Source organism: Arachis ipaensis, chromosome B6, assembly GCF_059453495.1.
Source record: "Arachis ipaensis isolate K30076 ecotype BB chromosome B6, ASM5945349v1, whole genome shotgun sequence".
In the NCBI taxonomy this organism is placed as follows: domain Eukaryota; kingdom Viridiplantae; phylum Streptophyta; class Magnoliopsida; order Fabales; family Fabaceae; genus Arachis; species Arachis ipaensis.
Window position 1 is genome coordinate 78,932,113 of NC_142441.1, and position 26,239 is coordinate 78,958,351.

At 34.2% G+C, this 26,239-nt stretch overlaps 2 non-coding genes across 2 annotated transcripts; one reads left to right on the forward strand and one right to left on the reverse strand.

Annotated features, from left to right (window-relative positions):
• The first annotated feature begins 5,108 nt into the window (after positions 1-5,108).
• LOC148561463 (small nucleolar RNA Z223) lies at positions 5,109-5,201 on the forward strand. Its single transcript, XR_015886323.1, has one exon. It is a non-coding gene; the product is annotated as a small nucleolar RNA Z223 (small nucleolar RNA).
• A 17,869-nt stretch (positions 5,202-23,070) lies between these two features.
• LOC148561464 (small nucleolar RNA R71) lies at positions 23,071-23,178 on the reverse strand. The gene has a single exon (XR_015887757.1). It is a non-coding gene; the product is annotated as a small nucleolar RNA R71 (small nucleolar RNA).
• Between the last annotated feature and the right edge of the window lie 3,061 nt (positions 23,179-26,239).

The window sequence follows — 26,239 nt, forward strand, 5'->3', positions numbered from 1 at the left end:
AATAAAACTCAAAAACAAATACAACTAAATAAAAAATGAAAAAGGAACAATCATACCATGGTGGGTTGTCTCCCACCTAGCACTTTTAGTTAAAGTCCTTAAGTTGGACATTTGGGGAGTCCTTTGTTATGGAGGCTTGTGCTTGAACTCATCCAGGAATCTCCACCAATGTTTGTGATTCCAATGGCCTCCGGGATCCCAAACTAGGCGCAGAAAGCCTTCAAGCAAGTTAAAGCAAGTGACAAGGCCCCAAGAGTGTTGATTTCTGGGATGAATTCCGGGGTCCCAGAGCTTGCCTTTGCACCCATCTTCTTGTTGATCATCATTTTTCCACTTGGGTGGTGAACAGTTAGAATTCTCACTGAGACATCCAAACAGCTTCCTAGACCCATTCAGTTGAGTTTTATACTAACCTTTGCATTTAAACTTAAAGCTTCCAACCATAATGAACCTTGCTCGACAATTCTTATCATTGGCCATCTTCCTCTTACTCTTAATGCCACAAAGAGCTCTAAGTTGACCATCCGTCTCCAGTAGCCCATATTCAAGTGGGATTAGAAAGCTATGGGATATGAATTTTACCCACTTGAATGTTGTGAAGGATGATGGCAACTTAGGGGGAGGGGTTTCCAACAACTTTGGCAAGGTAATTTCAAGCTCCACTGCCTTGTACTCTTCTTTGACATCTTCTATCTCTTGATCAACCTCTACAAAATCTTCAACCATGATCTGCCTTGGAGGTTGTACGCTCTTCTCAACATCAACATCAAACACCGTGGAAGGAGGCTCTGTGACTGGACTTTCCAATGGAGGTACAGCATCTCTTAAGTCCGCAACCACTTTTTCCTTTTTAATAATTGCTGCTTTGTCCAGTTGTTTAAGTATAAAATCGTACTCATCCTCGATGTTTTTCTTTCTATGACAACTCCTTTCAACTATTCTTTCATCTTCAAGGGTCTCTCCTACCCTTACCCCTAGGGCCTCCTCTAGCTCTTTATGAAGTATGGATTCGCGAAGATGATTCCTTCTTTCCTGTTCCATATCAATAGCATAATTGGGATCATCTTGCTCTTGGATTGATGGATGTGGGTGCTCTTCCATGGATGGTGGTGATGGAATGGAGAGATTATTCTGTGGTTGACAAGGAAGTGCACTAGAGCTTGAGGGTTGATTGTTGAAGGTATTTGGTGGTCTGATTTGGGTGAAGAGAGCTTGTATAGTAGAGTTTAGATCGGCAAGTGCGTTCTCCATGGAGGTTTGGGGTAGATAGGAGGGTTCATTTGGTTGATAAGGTGGTTGGTATGGTGGATGAGGGTTAGGGTCATATGGAGGTGAATGGCAGAAAGAGGCTTGTGAGTATGGTGGTCCAAAGTTGTGTTGAGGAAAGGGTTCATAGGCATATGGTGGTGGTTGTTGATAGTCCATTGGAGGTGGTTGTTGCCATGAGGGTTGATCAAATCCTTGTGGCTCCTCCCATCTTTGATTGTTCCAACCTTGATGCCTGTTCTCATTGTAATTTCTTCTTCCTGCAACATTATTGTAACCAAACTCATAGCCAAAGGGGTGAGAGTTCATAGTAGCAAATAAAAAATTAAAAACAAAAATAAATTTAAATTAAAAGGTTATTTAAATTTTGAATTTGAAAATTAAGTTTTGAAATTTGAATTTTGAAATAAGATAAGATAAGATAAAAATTTTAAAAATAAAAATCTGAAATTTTTTTTTTCGAAAAAAATTAATTAAAAATATTTTTGAATTTAATGAAGAAAGAGAAAAATAATAAAATGACACCAAATTTCAAATTTTTAGATCAAAATGAAGAAAACAACTAAGAACAACTTGAAGAACAAGATGAACACTAAGAACAAATTTTTGAAAAAAAAAATTTTTATAACTAAATAAAAATAAATAACCTCTTAATTTATGGAAAATAAAAAATAAAAACAAAAACAAAAATAAATAAACAAGCAAAAATAAAAAAAAAATATTTACAATAACCAATAATAAGGCACACGTTTGCAATTCCCCGGCAACGGCGCCATTTTGACGTCAGGATTTTTGCCAGTAAAGAATGTTATAAAAACGGTCGCGTTGTAGATATAGTCTCTAAACCGACAAAAATCCCTTCGTACAAAAGTTTTGGTTGTCACAAGTAACAAACCCCTTTTAAAATTGATAACCGAGTATTTAACCTCGGGTCATCTTCTCAAGGAATTACAGGGAGGTATGTTCTTATTATTGGTTATGGAGATTGTAAAATTGGGGGTTTGAGAAATTTGGAGTTTGGGCAATGTGCACAGGTATATTTAAATGACAAGTAAAATAAATTAAGAATAATAAAATCTCTTGGCAAGGTATGGAGAATTGGAGGTCCTATCCTAGTTATCCTTATCAACTGTAATGAGAATTGGATTCTTCCCCCACCTTATTAACCTCTAACTATGAAGGTAAGTTAAGTGGATGAATTAATTCTTGAAGAATTCCAATTCTCAATCAACAATGAGTTTGATAACTCAAGACTTACCAATTATTTAACCAAAGCCAAAAGGAAGAAAATATGTAAGTTAAATTGAGAGTACTTATAAATAAAGCAAAGCAGAATTAAATCTGAAATTACCTCGAATTGCATTAATAATAGAAGATCAATCTAAACATAAAGAGTTCATAAATTAAATTGGGAAAATAAATAAAAATAAAGAACCTGGGATTGAGAGTCACTCCTAAAACTAAGAGAAATCCTAAATCCTAATCCTAAGAGAGAGGAGAGAACCTCTCTCTCTAAAAACTACATCTACTCCTAAAATTGTAAATATGAGAGCCTCATCATGAATGGATGCATTCCTCCACTTTATAGCCTCTAATCTGTGTTTTCTGGGCCGCAAACTGGGTCAGAAACAGCCCAGAATTCGCTGGTTGCGAATTCAGATTCGCTGATTTTCGTCACTTGCGACGCGGCCGCATGGAGCACGGGGTCGCGTCGCCTAGCGTTAGAGCAACTATGGCATATTATATATTAAATCGAAGCCCCGGACGTTAGCTTTCCAACGCAACTAGAACCGCGTCGTTTGGATCTCTGTAGCTAAAGTTATAGGCGTTTGAGTGTAGAGAGGTCAGGCTGGACAGCTTAGCAATTTCTCCAACTTCTTGCATTCCTTTCACTTTTGCATGCTTTCTTCCCATCCTCTAAGTCATTCCTGCCCTATAATATCTGAAATCACTCAACACACATATCAAGGCATCTAATGGTAATAAGAGAGGATTAAAATTAGCAATTATAAGTCCAAAGAAGCATGTTTTCAATCAAAGTACATAATTAGGAAGGCAAATGTAAAACCATGGAAATAGTATGAATAAGTGGGTAAAGAGTAGATAAAAACCACTCAATTGAGCACAAGATAAACCATCAAATAGTGGTTGATCAATGACACCCTTGAATTTGGGCTCACATCACCTAGTGGACATAAGATGGGCAACATGGTTGCTATGCAATGTAGGGAAAAGAGAACAAGAGGTGAAAAGTCAATCACATAGCAAGCATGGTCCATATAGCTTGAGAATTTCAAAAGGATGTCCCTAGGTAAGCTTTCAATCCGATTTCACAAAAGAACCTTATGCCAAAATGACTAGTTTCAAATATGTGTAGAGCGCATAAGTAAACAATTGATGCTCAATCATGTCTTTTAAGGCATAAGCATAACAAATGGATTCATATGATCAAGGAACCCAATGCATTAAGATAAATGCACAACATCCATCAAGAAATTGCCTAATCAAAGAAAAGGATTCAAATCACATGGTGGCCAAATCATGCAATTCCAAAAAGGTTTAAGAAGCTTGAGGGCAATTCTCATTCACTTGGTATTCATAGTTATTCAACAAAGAAACTCAAAACCAAGTAGCAAAATATAACCTTAATAATAAAATCCAACACTAGAAATTAACAACATTGATGTCAAACTAACATCTCATCAGCAGTCAGTAGCAATAGATAGCAAACAAGATTAATAATCCAACACTTATTATGAAAAATAGAAAATTAAATGAAAATCAGACTAACCAAACAACTAACTAAAAGAAATGATGTTAGATGGTGCTTGGTAGTGCTAAATGATGGTTGAAGGATGGAAAGAAAAGAAAATAAGAGAGAAGAGGGAAAGAAATGGAAAGAGGAGAAAAAAAAGAAAAGTGGTGAAACAGGGCAACTTACGCTTACGCATGGAGTGACGCCTGAGCGTGGATGGGTGAAATGGGCGCGACGCATACGCGTGGGTGGATTTTGTGCTAGAGACACAACTCTAGCCCAAAACTCGCACAACTCTCGAGAATTTGTATGGGAGGTGGAAATTTTGGATCCACGCGTACGCGTGGGTGACGCGCACGCGTGGATGGTCGAAAAGCTTGGGGTCACCCATACGCGTGGCATGGTGCTCTGTTTTTCAAAAATTTTTCTAAGTTCTTGCACCAAACCAAGCATTCTAAACCTCCAAACAGCTACCAAAATACCATAAAACCTTATTCAACATACTAGACTACCAATTAAACTCAACAAACCAACATAATCATTAAATTAAACTAATTCTACTAATATTTACAAAAAAAGAAAAATGAAAAAGAAGTTACCATGGTGGGGTGTCTCCCACCTAGCACTTTTATTTTAAGTCCTTAAGTTGGACAATTAGTGAGCTCCTTATCATGGTGGCTTGTGCTTGTATCCATCCTTGAACATCCACCAATGCTTGGAATTCCAATAAGCTCCATCATTCAAAATTAATATCTCCATGCTTTGATATCCTGATAAACACACCCTTGATATGAATTCGTATCAAGTTACACAGTATGGTTCTGTATTTTACAAGTATGTGTCTATTTGTAAATTTTCCATCTCAAATTATTCTATTCCAATGCCATTGTTAGGAAAAGGAAAAGTTAGTCAGAAATCCAAGAAGGAACCTAGTAGGGAGGACATTCATTTGCTTGTAGTCGATATTCTAAAGGAAGTTGATAAAATATTGTAAGTAATGACTTGTATGGAAATCAATGTTTTATCCAAACGTTGAGTTCTGATTTAATAAACATTTTATTTTGGGTTTTCTGCTTGATGTATTTCTGGTTATCTATGAGCTTAATAATTCAGCTTCAAATGCCAGTTCTGCTTCTAAAAATATTGTGATTGATGAAGCTGTTATATTTCTGAGCATTTCTGCATTTATTATTTTTTAAGTTGTTGTTAATGCATGTTAATTGAGTGCCAAACATAGCCTGTGATGATTCAACCCAACTGTTTGAGGTATTTTGGAGCCAAGACCCTGTTTAAAGGGAGAACCTACTTGGTGAAGCTGCATTCATTTGAATTATTATTTAATGAATTGACAATTGATAGTGATTGTTTGACGATTGATACTTATGTAAATTTAATGAATTAAATTATGATTAATTAGCCTGGGTTTATATATTGAATTGGTAATTCTTGATAATTTACATTCTTGATTGGCTAGTTTTAAACTTTAAGAATAGATTCTTAAGGAATTAGTTAATTTTAACTTGTAAGTTCTAACTTAATTTTTACTCTGATGAAGATATTGTTATGTGTTGTTTTTTAATTTTAGTTTTCATTGTTCATATTTGCAGGGGTACAAAATTGATGCCAACTTGACTGAAATATGCTAGAAGAGTCAAGAATTATAAATCCGATATGATACAATTTTATGTTAGGAAAAAGTTGTTTAGTTGAATTTCTAGAACTTATTTTATTGTAAAAGAATCTTAATGACATGTAAGATATTCTAATTATCTATATGATTATATATTATATAAATGTTAAGTTAGCGTGTTTAAAAAATTAATTGATATATCAATTATTTAATTAAATATTTTAAAATGAACTTTTTATTTTTGTAACTAAGAATAAAAAATGTTACAAAAGTAAGTAGTATTTTGTAACAAAATATTATGACACAAAAATTTAAATTGTTACGAAAAAATTTTAAAGGTCAAATATTGTTATCACTTTTGTAATGACTTTTGTTTTTTTGTATCAGAAAAATTTGTTACAAAATATTACTTTGAATTGTAACAGTTCTTTTTTTTTTTTACAAAAACTTTTTGTAATGGGACATACTGCAACGGCCCCCTTTTTTGTTACAAAATCCTTTTGTTTCGAAATTCTGATTTTTTGTAATAATTTTTTTTGGTTACAAATATTACTTTTTCTTGTAGTGTATGTCAATCCAAATCCATAAGTCCTAGCCTCCTCACTAATGGACTAAGTGAAAGCTAGAGTCAATGGATACCAATTATCAATCACTTGGACATTGGTAGCTCAAGTTCACCTAAGTTACCATCCCAAGCCAAGAACACAAAAATCTACTCTAACATCCTTCCAAGCATTTTGTCAAACACTTGGAAGGCATAAAAGGAAAGCATCACAAAACTGCAAGAAATGTAAATCTACAACTACCAATTGTAAGAAATTAACAACAACAAAGCAATTAAACAATAAAAGAAATCAAACATAAATTGCATTAAAGGAAAATAGAAGAAACAAAAGTGCAATAACAACAAAGTAAACAATTACAACGAATGAAATACTAAACTAGGAAAGCAAAGGTAAAGGAACAAGAAATTGTAAAAGAAAAGTAAATCAAAGCATAAATTATGTAACATCCCGCATTTTTTTAAAATCTAAATATAAATAAATTGTGATTTTATCTTGTTAAGTTTAAATTTTGTAATTTTAGAAATTATTTTGTTAGAAATAATTAAATAGATTCGGAGATAGTTTTATTTTGAATCAATTAATATTTTTAAGTAATCTTATTATAATAGAATATTTTGTATAATTTTAGTAATTGAAAAATAAGAAAGAATTGTATAATTTAATTTAAGTAACTTTTATTCTGAAAGGTTACGATTTATTTTATTGATTTGATATCTTATTTTATAAATTAATCAATTGAGAGTAATTAAATTAGTTTTATTAATATTCAGAGTTAAGTTAATTAATATTTTTGTGTAAATTTTTATAATTGGTTATTTTATCTAATTTCAAATTAGAATTTAGTACTGGAAGTGTTATATAATTAAATTTAAGAAATTTCTATTATGAATGAATTATGGTTTACTTTATTAGTTTGAGCTTTAGAGATTAATTTATTAGGAATGATTAAATAGATTTTTATAAATTCTTAAAGTTTAAGTAATTTTATTATAATTAGATATTTTGTAAATTGAAATTAAAGTTTTGGTGATAGAAAAATAATAAAAAGTTATATCATTTAATTTGACTGATTAGTATTGAGTTTAAACTATATTTTATAAAAATGTGATTAATATGCTTATTTTATAATTTAAATTAGAAATAATTAATTCAACTTACCAATATGTTGATAAATAATGTTCTTAGATATTTTTAATAAAGTATGTTTAATTTTAAAATTATTTTATCCTTTAATTTTATCAAAATATCTATTTATATTTATCTTTATTCCTTTATAAAAATCCTAATTTTACCCTAATTCCCCAAATTGGAACCCTAGTTCTAAATCCCTAATCAGAAACTTAATTTCCCTTTCCCCAGCCCTGAAGCACGCAGCCCACCCCCTTTCTTCCTAAAACACTAACACAAAAAACAAAAGAAAGAAACGCAGAAATGGAAAGGAAGAACAGAGAGCTTGGAATTGGAGAAGATGGAGCCATACTCTGCACCGTCCAGCTGCTCGCCACGCCGTCGACGTCGTCGGGAAGAGAAGGATGCATGTGAAGGAGGAGCGCGACCTGCTGCGAGAGGCCATGCGCTGTTGCTGTCACTGAAGCCCGCCATCGTCGTCGCAGTTGATGAAGCCACTAACGATGCCCCTGTTCGCCGCTTGAAGGGGATTTTATCACCACCATTTCTGCCACTACCGACGAGCACGAAGGGAGAGATAGGAGTTCATAGAGAACGGAGATGTGACGAGGAAAATAAGGGCTCGTAACACTGCCGCTGTTGCTGGAGACGGAGGTTGCTGTCGAGCTGCACGCCGCTGCCATCAGAGGAAGCTGCTGCTACTGTGTGTACAGAGAAGAGGAGAGTTACGAGAATCAAGGGAAGAAGACGCTGTCCCGCCACTGCTTCTGGTTTCTGGAATCGGAGAAAACGCCACTGTCGCTACTGTTTGTTGGGTTCAAGATCGCTGATGCTGTCCTGGTATTGCTCGGTTACCATAGCCTCCTTCATCCTTGTATCTGAATCTGTATCATTAACAGCCTATTTTGATTATTGCTATCTCTGCTTGCTGCTTCATCGTTATAGAAAAAATGCCCAAAAATGTTTTTGTTTCCGTCTAGCCATTATTATCGCGATTATTGATGACATCGCTGCTACAGAGAGTCATTGGCATCACTGTTGCGGTTGCTGCCACGAACTAGGAAATAAAGGAAATTGCTATGTTAGATCCTGTGATTACGACATCGAGGTAGGGGGTTTAAAACGATTTCAATTTAAGAATGCCTACAAGGTTTATTGAATAACTGCAAATAGATTTAATAGCTGTGAGTAATTGATTGATTATGTGAATATTGAATTGTGGCTGAAATTGTGATTGGAATGGTTGAGATTGTGATTTGAAATTGTTGATTAGTGATATTGATTGATTATGTGGATTGGGAATTGTTTGATGACTAATTGTTGAGAATTTCTGAATTTTAATGGGTTATGTTGGATTTGTTGCCGTTGAGCTGTTATTTGGTATATTGTAATGTTAATGAACTTGGTTGGTGGTTGATTTGGAATTGGTTTTGAGGGGTATTGAAGGGTTGGATTTTGAATACAAAATGGTTTGCTGAAAATCAGGTTCTCTTGAAATTAAACGGCAACTTTGAAAGTGAATCAGTGGCTCTATAGTGACTGAAATGATGAGAATTTAAATGTTAAGTAAATTATATTAAGTGTGATTGTTGAGATTCAATTTTGAAGGTTTCGTATTAACTGGAACATTAGTTATGATTTTTTCAAAGTTAAATCGTGGATCTGATTTTCTGCACTATTTTAAATGAAATTAGAAACTTTAAAAATCTATAACTAATTCTATGATGATCGAATTTGTGTGGGACTAAGTCTGGATTAAGCTTGGGAATATAGGGAGTTGGACTGGTGAATTTGAGACTTTTTCATCAAGTTTATGATTTATGGTAAATTTTTGAATTATGGATGTCAAATCTGTTTTTTTTTTGCAGAACGATTAACACATCAGCAACTTGTTTCTTCTATTGGAAATTTTTCAGTTTGAATTTTGAAATGGAACAAATTTTAAATAAAACTTTATTCCTATTATTTTAATGTCATAAAATTTCAGAACAATTGGACTTGTAGTTTTAAAGATATGAATTTTTGAAAGATGATGCATTATGCAGAAAAAGCCAGATTCTGTTTTCCTAAATTAGTAACTTTGAGAGTTTATAACTTTTGATCCTGGATAGATATTGAAATGCAACTAATTGGAGGTGAAAGTATGTTTAGCATATGTAAATTAAATTTCAGGGTTTTCCATGTTTTAATAAGTGAGTTATGGGACTTGGAAGAGGTTGTGTTCAATGATTTGTAAAACAGAATTCTGCAGAGAATTACCTAACTTCGAAGCTACGTTACTTCTTCATTAAAAATGGTATGACCCTGGAACCAATTTAGAAAGAAATTTGGATAAGTTATGTTTAACCACATTAATTTTGAAGGTGGTTGGATTTAATTTGGATTTTATATGAAATTTCAAATGTTGTACGTTGCTGCTGTCTTCTGGTTTTAAGGCACTACAGAGCAGTCACGGTTTTGCTTATATTCCCGAAGCTAGAGTCAGAGAAAAATTGTGATTTTTGGTTTAATAGAAAGCTTAATTCGAGATGGTCGCATGGATATGAGGTTTGCATAATTCAGAATTCGTTTGATATTTTAAAAAAAAAAAATTGAAATTAGATTGCCGATGTTGTTTTGGTGATTACTTGGATATGGAATTTAAGAAAATAGATTTTCTATACTATTATCAAATGTTTTTGAGAATATATTGTTGTGGCAATTGCTGATAAGAGGTTGTGAAATGTTGAGAAAGAAGGACCCGAAAGGGTGGCTAAGTCCTATTTTTAGAGGAAATTATGTCCAAATTTTTATAAAAGTATAAGGATTTAATTAAAATAAATTTAAGGCTTGATGATAACTTCACTGATTCATTTAAGAAAAGATTATTTGGTTTATGAGGTTGTTGGCAAGGGCGTGGTCTAGTCCCGCTTGCGTATTTGCAATTATGAAAGAAAAAAGGAAAGGGTAAAGTAGTTATTGTATGATTATCTGTTGCTTGAGGCAACCCAAGAGATATTTGTTTATTTGTTTGTTGCTTGAAGCAACCTAAGAGATGTTTGTTTGCTGCTTGAGGCAATCCAAGAGATATTGTTTGCTTATTTGTTGCTTAATGCAACCTAAGAGATAATATTTATTTATCTGTTGCTTAAAGCAACCCAAGAGCTTCTGTAGGGAAACTAGGATACCTACAGCAATTTTCCGTTCCCAAGAGTATATTTCCTACGAATAGAAAGCAGAGGCTGTCTCAATAGAGCTGCTAATAATTATATGCGTATTTATTTGAACGAAAAATCGTATTCGGGAAATCGTGAACTCGTGACTGGATAAATGTCGGGAATGCAGGTGCTAACCGACACATGAGCTCATGGCCTGCACTAGGACTAGACATTCATCATATGCATCTATGTGACATTGTTTGGGTGTGTATATTGTAATTGGTTTGCCTATGTGAATAATTCTGTTTAATTGCTAATTGCTATACTTGATGTAATTGCTCTTGATTGTGTTTGAACCTTATTACCTGTGTTTGTAACTGATTGTTTGGATTGTGGTGATTGGATGTTGATTGAGTTGTTTGGGCCTGAGGCCGTGACTGGTATGTTTGAGGTCTAGTTCTGTATAAAGTATCTGACTGGTTCAGCATAGACTTAAAGAACCTATGCTTGGAGCAGGATGATCATTTATACCGTGTAGGTAACTTTTTTAATGTTATGGTCTAGTAAAGTATGAAAAATCAAACTGGTTCAGCATAGACTTAATGAACCTATGCTTAGAACAAGTTGGTCATTCATACAGTATAGGAAAACTTTTAAGAGCTTTATAAAGAAAATATAGGTCTAGGATTTTGAATAATTAACTAATGCTTTTAAAGAAGGTTAATTTTCTTTTAGATGTCTCTGAATGAAATTAACTATTTGCGCTTTATTCTTTACTTTCACGGCATTCTCGACCTCTACTGAGAACATGTGGTTTGGTTCTCACCCCCAAATTTTCCACCCTTTTAGTGACACATATTTGAAGATGCAATATGAAGCTGCAAACGATTAGTAGGCCTTCTTTAGGGTTTTAATTGCTTTCATAGAGTCCCCTCGCTGTTGTCCCTTGAGATTTTATTTTACATAGAGGAGTAGGTTTAGTATATTGTATTTGAGTTTTATTTGGTTTCTTTTGTATTAAGAGTTATTATTAATAATATTTATGTGATTATTATTTGTTGGAAATCTTTGAAACATGACTTTACGGAATAAAAACAAAAATTTTCTGGCATTTCCTTAAAACTAAAACGCGAACTCGATAAAAAGGCTCGATAATTAAGTAGTTAATACTAGAAAAGGTTACGTAATGTTCTTTCTAGTAGAAATACCCTGACTTAAGCAAGGTATTTTGCTGGAAGGGATGTTGCAAATTAACCCTAAATCTAAAGAAGAATTAAACTAAACCTAACCTAATTCTAAAAAGAAGAGAGAGCTTATCTCTCTAACTAAAGCATGGTGAAAAACTAAACTAATTGCTCCCCCCTTGACCCCCCTTGAATTCTGCATGTAATAGCCTCAGAAATGAGTTGGATCTGGGCCTGGGAAGCTCAGAAGTTGCCCCCAGGGAATTGCCTTTAATGAGGTCACGTGTCGCTTTCCATGCGTACGCGTCGGTCACGCGAATGCGTCGGTCACGCGTACGCGTCATATTGCAATTCTCCTTATCATGCGTATGCATCATGTCATTCATACACGTCGATTGACATATGACCTACTCACGCTCGCGTGTCGCTCACGCGTGCGTGTCGCTTTGAAATCATCAAAAGCTCATTTCTTCATGAATTCTCCACTTGAATGCTTTTCTCTTCACTCCTTTGATCCATTCTTTGCCTCTTAAACCTGAAATCACTAACACACATATCAAGGCATCTAGTAGAATCAAAGGTGAATTAAAATGAACTAATTAAAGGCCTAAAAAGCATGTTTTCACACTTAGGCACAGATTAAGGGAGAATTACAAAACTATGCTATTTCATTGAATAAATGTGAGGAAAGTTGATAAAATCTTCTAAATTAAGTACAAGATAAACCCTAAAAATGGGGTTTATCAGTGACCCAGAGAAATCATTTTTCCTTCAGGGTGCCCGTTATTTCTCTTCACCTCACAGGAGTTTTGAAATTTTCAATAATAAGAAGTTATTTTGGGGGGGGGGGGAGGTTTGGGGGTTTAATAATTTTGAAGCATTAAAATCCCAACAAAAGTGTTGGAAGGGGGATATAAGAAAAGGAATGACACGAAAGTAAAGGATTATTGGCATAAAGAGACACACCCCTAAGACACAGCAAAAACATAAAAGGATAGATAAGGGGTTTTCCTACTAGACCTCTAAGAAACCTATTCTTAGCAACCCTAGGTCACCAGAAGGGATTCCCTACTAAACCTTCAAAGAACCTATTCTTGACAACCTAGATAAGAGGGCTGAAGTTGAAGAAACCACAATGCAGAATCACCTTAGGTTGGATCCTTCAATATTCTTCATGCAACAAGCGAAGCAAATCACTCACTTCATTAGTCACACTAAAAAAACGTGCATAAAGCACTAAGAAAATTTTATTCATCAAAAGTTGTGTAAATTATCACACCAAAGGTGTTTAAATAGGCCCCTAACAAAATAACTAAAAGATAAAATAAGATAACTTAATTTAAATCAGATTTGATCTTATCGGATTAGGTCAGATTTGATTTAAATTTAAAATCCCTAAAAATACTACTAAGCAAAGCAGAAGTAAATCAAATCTTCCAACAAACTCTAACAGCAAAAGAAACTAAAATAAATGCCTAAAAATTTAAAAATTAATAATAAATTATGCCTCCCACTGAATTTGAAAAGCATTATTAGGCTTCTTGCTGTCCTTACTTAGCCTAATAAGCCTTATGAGTTGTTGTCATTTCAGCACCACTATTTTTGAGATGAACTCTTGGTCTCCTTGATATCCAAGACTGGCATAGTATAATTCTTCTAGTATTCAGATCTTTGAATATGAAAAGATTACCATTATGCCCCTTGCCTCTAAAATGGCAAAAATTCCCTCCTGAACACTTATTAGCTCACCGTAGGCTGCACCTTTTAGCATGGGGACTTTTATCCTCAGCAAAATTTAATGCTGCTGCAACCCTAGTATTTATGACCTGCTCCACCAACTCTTCTAATTCTTCAACCAATATCGGGCTCTCTTGAGATTTTACCTTTGCAACTGCTGGTTCAACCTCTAGAGTAAATATATCTTCCTCAATAAATTTAGAAAAGCCAAGGCTGAATGATGGTGTAGGAATGTCATGTTTTAGAAATGATGCTGTGTTGGCAACCATCATTAATCCAACATCGGCTTAAGAGGGTGGATGACTACAAGGTGACATAGAAAATAGTATAAGAATACACAGAAAATATTGAAAAAGAATTATATTGTGTAGAACTTACACTTTAGAAGGAGCTACTGGCTCATTAGATTCTTGTTGAGGTTGTTCTTCAGTATGTTCCTCTGTTGGTGTGTTTTCAGCAAGTTCATGAGGTTGTGGAGTACTGCAAGTTTACAGAAAAGGAATCAAATTAAAAAAAACGAAGCAATTACACTTCAATTCGTAGGAAATACACTAAATAAGAACCAAATACAACGCTATTTTAAAAATACATGTAACTCATTAAACCATGCATAAATACACCTAAAGACAAACCATATATACTGAAAGTATTATTCCTTATGCATTAATAGTTTCTTCAGTATATTCCTTGTTGGAACACTTTCCAGTAGTTGGTTGATTTTGCAGAGGGCTTGAAGCTGTTCTTTCTGATGGAGGTGAAAATATTTAAGGTGGAAGTCTAATGAAGACAAAATAAAAATGTTAATATTGAGTAAACATTCAGGTGAAAATGATTAATTTAAAAAATAGAAAATTGAAAGTTGGAAAACTCACATGTCGAGTGGTTCTGATTGAGAATGAGTCTCTTTCCGAAGAATAATCATTTTTCTTGAGGATTACTACCTATTATTGCTTCTAGAACAAGAGCTGGTTAATTTAATGATTCTTCTTGTTCCTTGAACCTGAAATACACTGAAATCATCTCACCAATACACCTCAAGCATTCAATAGAAACATAAATTCTATTTTATGAGAACTTACATAGTTGATTTTTTTTTCTTTTCTTTTTGCTACCTTTCTACAGTTGAATATAAAGTCTTAAAGGGATTTTTTTTTCTAAAAAAAATATATATAGAATTAGAAGCAGAATATGGTAACACAAGAATTAAGAAAATGGCAAGAGAAATAGAAATTACATGTTATCACTTGGCTTATTTACACTGCTCTGATAACTTGTCTGTGTTTGAAACACAGGATTATTTTTAATTGCCAAATTCACATGCAGCATTCTAAGGACAAAATAAACATTATTAAGTAAAACTAGAGTAATTAATTACATTAGGGTTTAGGAAATTTTAGCAAACAAAGGATTTCACATATTGAATCTTATGTTTACAATGAAACATAGTGAGTTTCTATGGAGTGGGGCCCACCTTCTGGTGTATCTGTGGAATTTTGCTACATCCTGGAAAGGCAAACAATTATCAGGCAAAAAAACACAATAAACTTAGCAAATTACACTGAAAAGCAAAATATACTTTTGTGCAGGCTTATCATCTGTTTTTTTTTTTCATTTTTTCTTCTCTTATTTGTTATATTTGTTTAGTTTTGACAGTACATGCAAAAAATTATAATAACAAATAAAATTTTGATGAAAAAAAAAGCATAGCGTTACAATGATTGTTTCTGAATCTTACACATTATTAGAGTCAGTTTCTTTTTGGGAAGATGAATCCTCAACATGTTTCTTTTTTTTTTATTCAATCCTGGAAAAGGAAACAATCTTCAGTCAAATAAACACAATAAAATTGACAAATTACACCGATAATAAAACTTACTTTTTTACAGGCTTGTGAATTTTTTCTTCAATCTTCTTTTCTTATTTCCTCCATTTCTTCGCTTTTGACAACACATGCAAAAAATTCGGTTAAAAAACATAAAATTTTCACAATAAAGAAAAACATAGTATTTCAATGATAGTTTTTGCATCTTACTCATCATCAGATTTAGTTTTTTTTTTTTTTCAGAAAATGAATCCTCAATAATGTGCTTTCTTTTTTTCAGATTGCATCCCTGAAAGCAAAGAATCATGAAGCAAATAAACACAACAAAATTGATAAAATATACTCGAAAGTAATGCATACTTTTTTGTAGGATTGTGAATATTTTTCTTCAATCTTCCTTTTGTTATTTGCTCCAGTTCTTCACTTCTGACAATAAATTGGAAACATTCTATTAATAAATAAAATTTTGATATAAACAGAAAATATAGCATTCTAGTGATAATTTCTGAATTTTACTCATCATCAGATTCAGTTTAGTTTTAAAAAGATGAATCCTGAACAATGTGCTTCCTTTTTATGGATTCCATCCTAGACAGCAAACAATAATCAAGCAATAAACACAGTAAAAATGGCAAAATATACTGAAAAATAATACTTACTTTCCTGCCTTTCTTGTTGGTTGTTTTCTTGTTTCTGGTGCCTCCTCTGAGTCTTTTTTAGAATTAGACTCAGAGTGAATAACACTATCACTTTTTGAAAAAATATTCTTCTTCTTTTGTGGTTTCTTCTTTATCTCCCTCTTTTCTTCATTTTTTATTCTCATCAATTTGTCTTTCAGTTCTGCACTTTTCATGATGCCCAAAAACAGGTAAAATATTAGTTTACATCATATATATAAAACAAATACACTGAAATTAAAGAAAAAATTCTGTTAAGTCACCATATGATCTTTAATCCTAGTTTCTATCCTCTGAAGCAGTAACTCCCTAGTCCAATGCTGCAACCACGGTGGTCTAGGAATTGTATCCACGGGCCTGTTTTTTTGTGTGGATTCATGAAAATATACAATCATGAGAGCATAGAGGCAACTATGAACAGCTTTTTTTCTTTTTCAATATGTGCTCACTGATTCCCTTGATGAGGAAGTTGAGGACATGACCACTCCAATTCCACTCACGTATGGTGTCCACATTAAAAATCAGCAGTATGTGAATTGGAGAAATCTTGTTTATGGTTATCGACAACAAGAAGGACATATGAATGTAGAGGATGAATGTCCTCTTGAATTTCAGCACTAATCTCCATCATCGAGTCTGTCAATTGCTTCAAAGTAGTGCCTTGGAAGCTTCTAAAATCTTCCTTGTCCTCCTCACTAAGCTCTTGAAATTTAACTCTTCCTGGAAGGAGCGACCCTACAAAAGCAGCAAAAATATTTCAATAACACAGATATAATGTAAAAATACACCGAAATAATTAACATAATAGATTACAAAGAATGCAAGTATAACAGTTTATGTAATCAGTTACCAGATGCATTCAAGCCAAGAGTATCTCCTATATTTTCTTGAGTGATGTTGAATCTACCGTACCGAGTGTCCAACGTGGTTTTCATCAGATCAAACGAATATGCCAACTCTTTTAAGAGGTTATGCGGCACATTCATGGGAGGGATGTGAATCAAACCACCAAATTCCAATTCCTGGACAATGGCTTTCTTGTCATGACTCATGTTTTGGAATTTATCATGAAGGAGTCTTGTGGAACATCTCAAATCATGAGTTTTCTGTAAACAAACGAGAATAATCTAAATAGATTATATTTATACAAAAAAAATTGAGTTAGTCTAAGATATATGTACTTACATTTTATTTTGGTTTAGGGTTCATGCATGCCATTTTTTCTATAACGAATAAAAAATAAGGTTAATAGATAAGAACAGCACCAAGTACACCTCAATTCACAAGAAATACACCAAATTACGAGCCATATACAACGCTATTATTTCTTCGTTACATCACACAATGTGATTTTCAAAAAGAGATTCAACTCAATCAAACATACATCAAATGACACCAGAAGAACTATAACAAAACTCTATGGGTTTATTACAACAAAAAATGACAAAAACACCAAGTGCACCTCAAATTACAAGAAACACACTGGAAGACAAACCGAATACACCGCTATTATTTTTTTATTACATGAAATAATGTGAGTTCAAAATGATATTCAACTCAATCAAACATGCATAAAATGACACCAGAAGTACAAGAATAACATTCTATTTATAGTTACAGCAAGAATAGGACAACATCACCAATTACACCCAAATTAACTTGAAATACACCGAAAGTTTCTAGTTATATCAAGAATAGGAAAACAACACCAATTACACCAGTTGATAACACGTAAACATGCACAAAAACACATTCAAATCTCTCAAACCCATGAAAATATAGGTTAAACTATATGCGAAATAGTATGTAAGACAGTTATCACTGATTGAACAGTATGATGAGAACAATAATATGTACTTTAAAGTAAGAACACATAATGAATCCACTAAATACACAAAAATATGACTATCTAGCATTTCACGATCAAAATGAAAACGAGAAAAGTGAGAAAACTAGACGATTAGTGAACAGTACCTTTAATAATATTTTGTCTTTTGTTTTTGTGTTTCTTGATGGAGATTTTGAACTTTGCTTGTAGATTTTCTTGAGTTTTCATGACGATTTTGACAGTTTTTTCAGAGATTTTGAGCATTGTTTGAATTTTCAGGGTTGGATTTTGATCGAGGAAGAAGAAGCATTTTTCATAATACTGCTCGCACTATTGAACGGTTGAGTGAGAATGTGTTTACAGGCACCTTAATGTGAGGTTGGTTTTTGTGGGGCTTGGGCCAACTTGGTTATACTTGGTCACCAAAAAGGCTTGTATGTGTAGCAGTCCTCATATAAAATGATGGGAATTTAAAATTATAAGAATCTCCTAAATCAAATTCTGCTATTTAAATATCCTCTTTCTATTATTATATTATATAAATCATCCCAGGGTTTTGTGGTTTAGGTTAAATTGTAAAATATTATATTCTAGGAGATTTATGCTTTTTTACTTTTGAAAAATAACCATAAATCATGCCAGGGTAGTAGGTGGCCGAAGTTGACTATAAATCGTCCCAAGTTAAATAGGTTTATATGATTTTGGCCTAAAACATAGTAGCCTGGGATGATTTACTCGCTGGAGGTAAAACACAATAGGCTAGAATGATTGATGAATGAAAAGTTAAAATATAATAGGCTAGGACGATTTATACAGACAATAAGACTATAAATTACCATTTTAATCTTAAACTTTTTCGTAATGACTATTTTACCTTTTATTAGCCAATATTACATTTAATCCCTGTCTTTTAGCATAATTACAAGATCTTCACTTGTTTTTCAATGTTTATAAAATTACATTTTAACCCCAAGAGCTCTTTACCAATTCGACTTCCGTCATCATTTAATATTAATCATTTAAATTCATACCAAACACTTATAAATTATTTCAATAACTCATTTTACATTCAATCATTGCTGATTTTTGGACAACAAAGAAGAGATGATGGTGGAGGAGGATCAAGCTTTTTGGTCTCCCATGAAAGGTGATGCAAGGATGATGATGTTCTTGGTGAAGATGGGTTGATGAAGATGATCTCTATTCAAGCTTTGGGTAGCTCTCTCTTTTTATTCCTCATTCTCTCAGTGCTCTCTATCACTCTAGCTTCTCTTTGAGTTTTGTAACTTACTAATGTTAGCACAAAGAGTCTTATATGAGAATTGAATGGGTGTTGAGGTTGTTACGTGATGAGCGGATAATTTATACTCTTTTTGGCATTGTTTTTACATAGTTTTTAGTATGTTTTAGTTACTTCTTATTATATTTTTATTAGTTTTATGAAAAAATTATATTTCTGGACTTTACTATGAGTTTGTGTGTTTTTCTATAATTTCAGGTATTTTCTGGCTGAAATTGAGGGACCTGAGCAAAAGTCTGATTCAGAGGCTGAGAAAGGACTGCAGATGCTGTTGGATTCTGATCCTCCTGCACTCGAAGTGGATTTTCTGGAGCTACAGAAGCCCAATTGGCACGCTCTCAACTGCAGATGCTCTCAACTGCTTTTACATAAAAGTCCATACTTTGCCCGAGATTTGATGGCCCAAATTGGCATTTAAACGCCAACCAGAGACCCTTTTCTGGCGTAAAACGCCAGAACTGGCACCAGAACTGGTGTTAAACGCCCAAATTGGCATCCAAGCTGGCGTTTAACTCTAGAAAAGACCTATGCACGTGTAAAGCTCAATGTAAAGCTCAATGCTCAGCCCAAGCACACACCAAGTGGGCTTCGGAAGTGGATTTCTGCACTATCTGCACTTAGTTACTTATTTTCTGTAATCCTTAGTAACTAGTTTAGTATAAATAGCACTTTTTACTATTGTATTCGTATTATCTTATGCCATTTTTCACTTTTGGGAGGCTGGCCATTCAACCATGCCTAGACTTTTTCTCTTATGTATTTTTCAACGGTGGAGTTTCTACACCTCATAGATTAAGGTGCGGAGCTCTGCTGTTCTTCATGAATTAATGCAAGTACTATTGTTTCTCTTTCAATTCACGCTTACTTCTTCTCCAAAATATACTCTCGTACTTAATTCAGTTAAGTCAGAATGAAGGGGTGACCCGTGACAATCACCCACTATCTTCGTTACTCGCTTAGCCAAGATCTGCGTGCCTGACAACCACAAGCGGTCTACATGATGTTCAACGTAGTCATTGGACGACAGCCAGAGTATAGTCTCTTGGGTCTCTAATCCACGGACCGAGTCCATGAGGTTAGAACCTTCGTGGTAGAGGCTAGAACCAATTGGCAGCATTCCTGAGATCCGGAAAGTCTAAACCTTGTCTGTGGTATTCCGAGTAGGATTTGGGAAGGGATGACTGTGACGAGCTTCAAACTCGCGAATGTTGGGTGCAGTGACAGTGTGCAATTGAATAGAGAGATCCTATTCCGACGCTAGTGAGAACCGATAGATGATTAGCCGTGCAGTAGCTGTACCTGGTATTTTTCATCCGAGACGAGAAATCCGACAGTTGATTAACCGTGCAAAAACCGTACCTGGTATTTTTCATTCGAGAGGATCATACAGCTTGCCATGGAAGGGAGCACGCATGATTGGAAGAAGACAATAGGAAAGCAGAGGTTCAGAAGCAACAAAGCATCTTTATTTTATTTTATGTTTTATTTATCTTTTAATTATCAAAACCTCATAACCATTTGAATCCGCCTGACTAAGATTTACAGGATGACCATAGCTTGCTTCAAGCCAACAATCTCTGTGGGATTGACCCTTACTCACGTAAGTTATTACTTGGACGACCCAGTGCACTTGCTGGTTAGTTGTGTGGAGTTGTGAAAAGTGTGATCACAATTTCGTGCACCAAGTTTTTGGCGCCGTTGCTGGGGATTGTTCGAGTTTGAACAACTGACGGTTCATCTTGTTGCTTAGATTGGGTAATTTTATTTTATGTTTAAGCTTTTTATTTTTATTTTCAAAAAAAAAGAAATATATTTTTAGTTTTAAAAAAATTCAAAAAAATTTTTAAGAATGAATTCTAGAGCTTCTTGAGATATGTTGAAGCCTGGCTGGCTGTTAAGCTATGTATAATCTTTTGGACTGAGGTTTCCACTTTCTATTGTAGAAAGGACATGTCTGTAATTGTTATGCTAAAGCTTGGCTGGCCATTTGGCCATGTTTAATTCTTTTGGACCGAAGCTTTAGACTAACATTGCATGAATCCTGGAATTCTTATTAAAAATTTGGAATTTCTTTATTTTCTCTTTCAAAAAAAATTTTTCGAAAAATATACAAATTTTTTTTATAAAATCATAAAACCAAAAAATTTTGTGTTTCTTGTTTGAGTCTAGTGTCAAATTTTAAGTTTGGTTTCAATTGCATTCTTTTAATTTTCTTAAAATTTTCGATATTTTAACATGCATTCTGTTCTTTGATCTTCAAGTTGTTCTTGATGATTTTCCTTGTTTGATCTTTAATCTTTCTTGTTTTGTGTTTTTTTTTTTGTTGTTTTTCATATGCATTTTCGAATTATTAGTGTCTAAAGTTTAAAAATTTCTAAGTTTGGTGTCTTGCATGTGTTTCTTTTCTTAAAAATTTTCAAAAATATGTTCTTGATGTTCATCATGATCTTCAAGGTGTTCTTGGTGTTCATCTTGACATTCAAAGTGTTCCTGCATGCATTAATTGTTTTGATCTTAAATTTTTATGTTTTGTTTAATTTTGTTATTTTTCTCTCTCCTCATTAAAAAAAATCAAAAATAAAAAATAATATCTTTCCCTTATTTTAGTCATAAATTTCGAAATTTTGGGTTGACTTAGTCAAAAATTTTTAAAATTTAGTTGTTTCTTGTTAGTCAAGCCAAAATTTCAATTTAAAAATTCTATCCTTTCAAATCTTTTTCAAAATCAAATCTTTTTCATTTTTCTTTTAATATTTTCGAATTCTTTCTTAAAATTTTTTTTCAAAATCTTTTTCGTTTTTCTTTTAATGTTATCGAAAATCTTTAAACAAATTCTCAAAATCTTTTTCTTAATTTTATTTCATATTTTTCGAAATCTTTGATAGTATTTAATATTTTGATTAAAAAATTTTAAGCTTGTTACTTTCCTGTTAAGAAAGGTTCAATCTTCAAATTCTAGAATCATATCTTTTAGTTTCTTGTTAGTCAAGTCATCAACTTTAATTTTAAAAATCAAATCTTTTTAATTTCATTTTCAAATCTTTTTCAAAATAAATTTCAATCATATCTTTTTCAAAATTTAATTTCAAAATCTTTTCCTAACTTATTATCTTTTCAAAATTTAATCTCAAGTCTTTTTCAACCATCTAATTGACTTGTTTATTTTAATTTTAAAAAAAAGTTTACTATTTCTTGTTTACATTTTCGAAAACAACTAACCACTTTTTCAAAATTCTTTTTAATTAAATAATTATTTTAAATTCTAATTTTATTTTATTTCTTTTCTTAAATTTTGAATTCTAACTTATAATGAAAATAAAAACAAAATATTTTTCTTTTCTTTTAATTAATATTTGAATTCGCTCTCTCTGTGTTTGAATTCCTCTTATTCTCTCTCTACCTCATTCTTCTATTCTTCTATTATTCTACTCACATAAAGGAATCTCTATACTGTGACATAGAGGATTCCTCTTCTTTTCTGTTCTTTTCTTTTTCATATGAGCAGGAACAAGGATAAGGACATTCTTGTTGAAGCTGATCCTGAACCTGAAAGGACTCTGAAGAGGAAGCTAAGAGAAGCTAAAGCACAACACTCCAGAGAGGACCTTACAGAAAATTTTGAAAAAGAAGCAGACATGGCAGCCGAACCCAACAACAATGGTGGAGATGCAAGAAAGATGCTTGGTGACTTTACTGCACCAACTCCTGACTTCTATGGAAGAAGCATCTCAATTCCTGCAATTGGAGCAAACAACTTTGAGCTTAAGCCTCAATTAGTTTCTCTAATGCAGTAAAATTGCAAGTTTCATGGACTTCCATTGGAAGATCCTCATCAGTTTTTAGCTAAATTCTTGCAAATCTGTGACACTATTAAGGCCAATGGGATTGATCCTGAGGTCTACAGACTTATGCTTTTCCCCTTTGTTGTAAGAGACGGAGCTAGGATATGGTTAGACTCACAACCTAAAGAAAGCTTGAACTCTTGGGAAAAGTTAGTCAATGCTTTCTTAGCCTAATTTTTTCCACCTCAAAAGATGAGCAAGCTTAGAGTGGAAGTCCAAACCTTCAGACAGAAGGAAGGTGAATCCCTCTATGAAGCTTGGGAAAGATACAAGCAATTGATCAGAAGGTGTCCTTCTGACATGCTTTCAGAATGGAGCATTTTATGTATATTCTATGATGGTTTGTCTGAATTGTTGATGAGAGGATAATTTATACGCTTTTTGGCATTATTTTTAGGTAGTTTTTAGTATATTTTATTCCCTTTTTACTATATTTTTATTAGTTTTTATTCAAAATTCACATTACTGGACTTTACTATGAGTTCGTGTGTTTTTTTCTATGATTTTAGGTATTTTCTGGCTGAAATTGAGGGACCTGAGCAAAAATCTGATTCAGAGGCTGAAAAAAGACTGTAGATGCTGTTGGATTCTGACCTCCATGAACTCGAAATAGATTTTCTGGAGCTACAAAAGCCCAATTAGAACGCTCTCAATTGCGTTGGAAAGTCGACATCCTGGGCTTTCCAGCAATATATAATAGTCCATACTTTGTCCGAGTTGAGATCACGCAAACTGGCGTTTAACGCCAATTTTCTACCCTATTCTGGTGTTAAACGCTAGAACTGGCATAAAAACTGGAGTTAAACGCTAGAAACAGGCAGCAACCTGGCATTTAACTCCAAGAAAAGTCTCTACACATGGAAGCTTCAATGCTCAGCCCAAGCACACACCAAGTGGGCCCTAGAAGGGGATTTCTGCACTATCTATCTTAGTTTACCCATTTTCTGTAAACCTAGGTTATTAGTTTAGTATAAAAACAAATTTTAGAGATTTATTTTGTACCTCATGACATTTTACATCAGAACTTGTATTTTCTACTGCATGAGTCTCTAAATCCCATGGTTGGGGGTGAGGAGTTCTACTGTGTCTCGATGGATTAATGCAATTTCTACTGTTTTCCATTCAATCACGCTTGTTTCTATTCTAAGATATCCACTCGCACTTCAACATGATGAATGTGATGATCCGTGACACTCATTACCATTCTCAGCCTATGAATGCGTGCCTGACAACCACTTTTGCTATACTTTAGATTGAGTGTGTATCTCTTTGATTCCTGGTTCACGCATTTGATTGTATCTCCTGACAACAGAGCATTCAAATCTGTGAGATCAGAGTCTTCGTGGTATAAGCTAGAATCAATTGGCAGCATTCTTGAGATCCGAAAAGTCTAAACCTTGTCTGTGGTATTCCGAGTAGGATCTGGGATAGGATATCTGTGACGAGCTTCAAACTCGCGAGTGTTGGGCATAGTGACAGACGCAAAAATATCAATGGATCCTATTCCAACATGAGTGAGAACTGACAGATGATTAGCCGTGCGGTGACGGTGCATTTGGACCATTTTCACTGAGAGGACTGATGGTGGCCATTGACAACGGTGATCCACCAACATACAGCTTGCCATGGAAGGAGCCTTGCGTGCATGAAGAAGAAGACAGTAGGAAAGCAGAGATTCAGAAGACAGAGTATCTCCAAAACCTCAACCTGTTCTCCATTACTACATAGTAAGTATTATTTACTTTATGTTATTTACTCCTCATAAATCCAACCATTTTTATTACTAATTTCCTGACTAAGAGTTACGAAATAACCATAGCTTGCTTCAAGCCGACAATCTCTGTGGGATCGACCCTTACTCACGTAAGGTATTACTTGGACGACCCAGTGCACTGGCTGGTTAGTGGTACGAGTTGTGAAAAGTGTGATTTACAATTTCGTGCACTAATTGTCCAAGATGTCATTGGACCACTCTGCTGGTGGATCTCTTTATCTGAAGAAAACACCTGCAGAAGCCCAGGAGCTCATTGAAATGGTTGCAAATAACCAGTTCATGTATACTTCTGAAAGAAATCCTGTGAATAATGGGATGAATCAGAAGAAAAGGAGTTCTTGAGATTGATACTCTGAATGCCATATTGGCTCAGGATAAAATATTGACTCAGAAAGTTAGTATGATCTCTCAGAATCTGACTGGAATGCAAGCTGCACCCGGCAGTACTAAAGAAGCTTCCTTTGAAGGAGAAGCTTATGACCCTAAGAATCCTGGAATGGAAGAAGTGAATTACATGGGAGAATCCTATGGAAACACTTACAATTCTTCATGGAGGAATCATCCTAATTTCTCATGGAAGGATCAACAGAAGCCTCAATAAAGCTTCAATAATAATAATAATGGTGAGAGAAATAAGTTTGGCAATTGCAAGCCTTTTCCATCATCTTCTCAACAACAGACAGAGAGTTCTAAGGAGAGCCTCTCTAACTTAGCAACCATAGTCTCTGATCTATCTAAGACCACTCTCAATTTCATGACTGAAACAAGGTCCTCCATCAGAAATTTGGAGGCACAAGTGGGTCAGCTGAGTAAAAGAGTTACTGAAACTCCTCCTAGTACTCTCCCAAGCAATACAGAAGAAAATCCAAAGAGAGAGTGCAAGGCCATCAATATACCCAAGGTGGCCGAACCTATAGAGGAGGAAGAGACAGTGATTTCTAGTGAGGAAGACCTCAATGGACGTCCACTGACCACCAAGGTGTTCCCTAATAAGGAACCAAAAGAATCCGAGGCTCATACAGAGACCATAGAGATTCCACTGAACTTACTGTTGCCATTCATGAGCTATGATGAGTATTCTTCCTCTGAAGAGGATGGAGATATTGTTGAAGAGCAAGTTGCTCGGTATCTAGGAGTAATCATGAAGCTGAATGCCAAGCTATTTGGTGATGAGACTTGGGAGGATAAACCTCCATTGCTCATCAACGAACTGAATGCCTTGGTTCAACTAAAATTACCTCAGAAGAAACCGGATCCTGGAAAGTTCTTAATACCTTGTACCATAGGCACCATGACCTTTGAAAAGGCTCTGTGTGACCTGCGGTCAGGAATAAACCTCATGCCACTCTCTGTAATAGAGAAACTGGGGATCTTTGAGGTATAAGCTGCACGAATCTTACTAGAGATGGCAGACAAATCAATGAAACAGGCTTATGGACTTGTAGAGGATGTCTTAGTGAAGGTTGAAGGCCTGTACATCCCTGCTGATTTCATAATCCTAGACACTGGGAAGGATGAGGATGAATCCATTATCCTGGGACGACCCTTCCTAGCCACAGCAAGAGCTGTGATTGATGTGGACAGAGGAGAGTT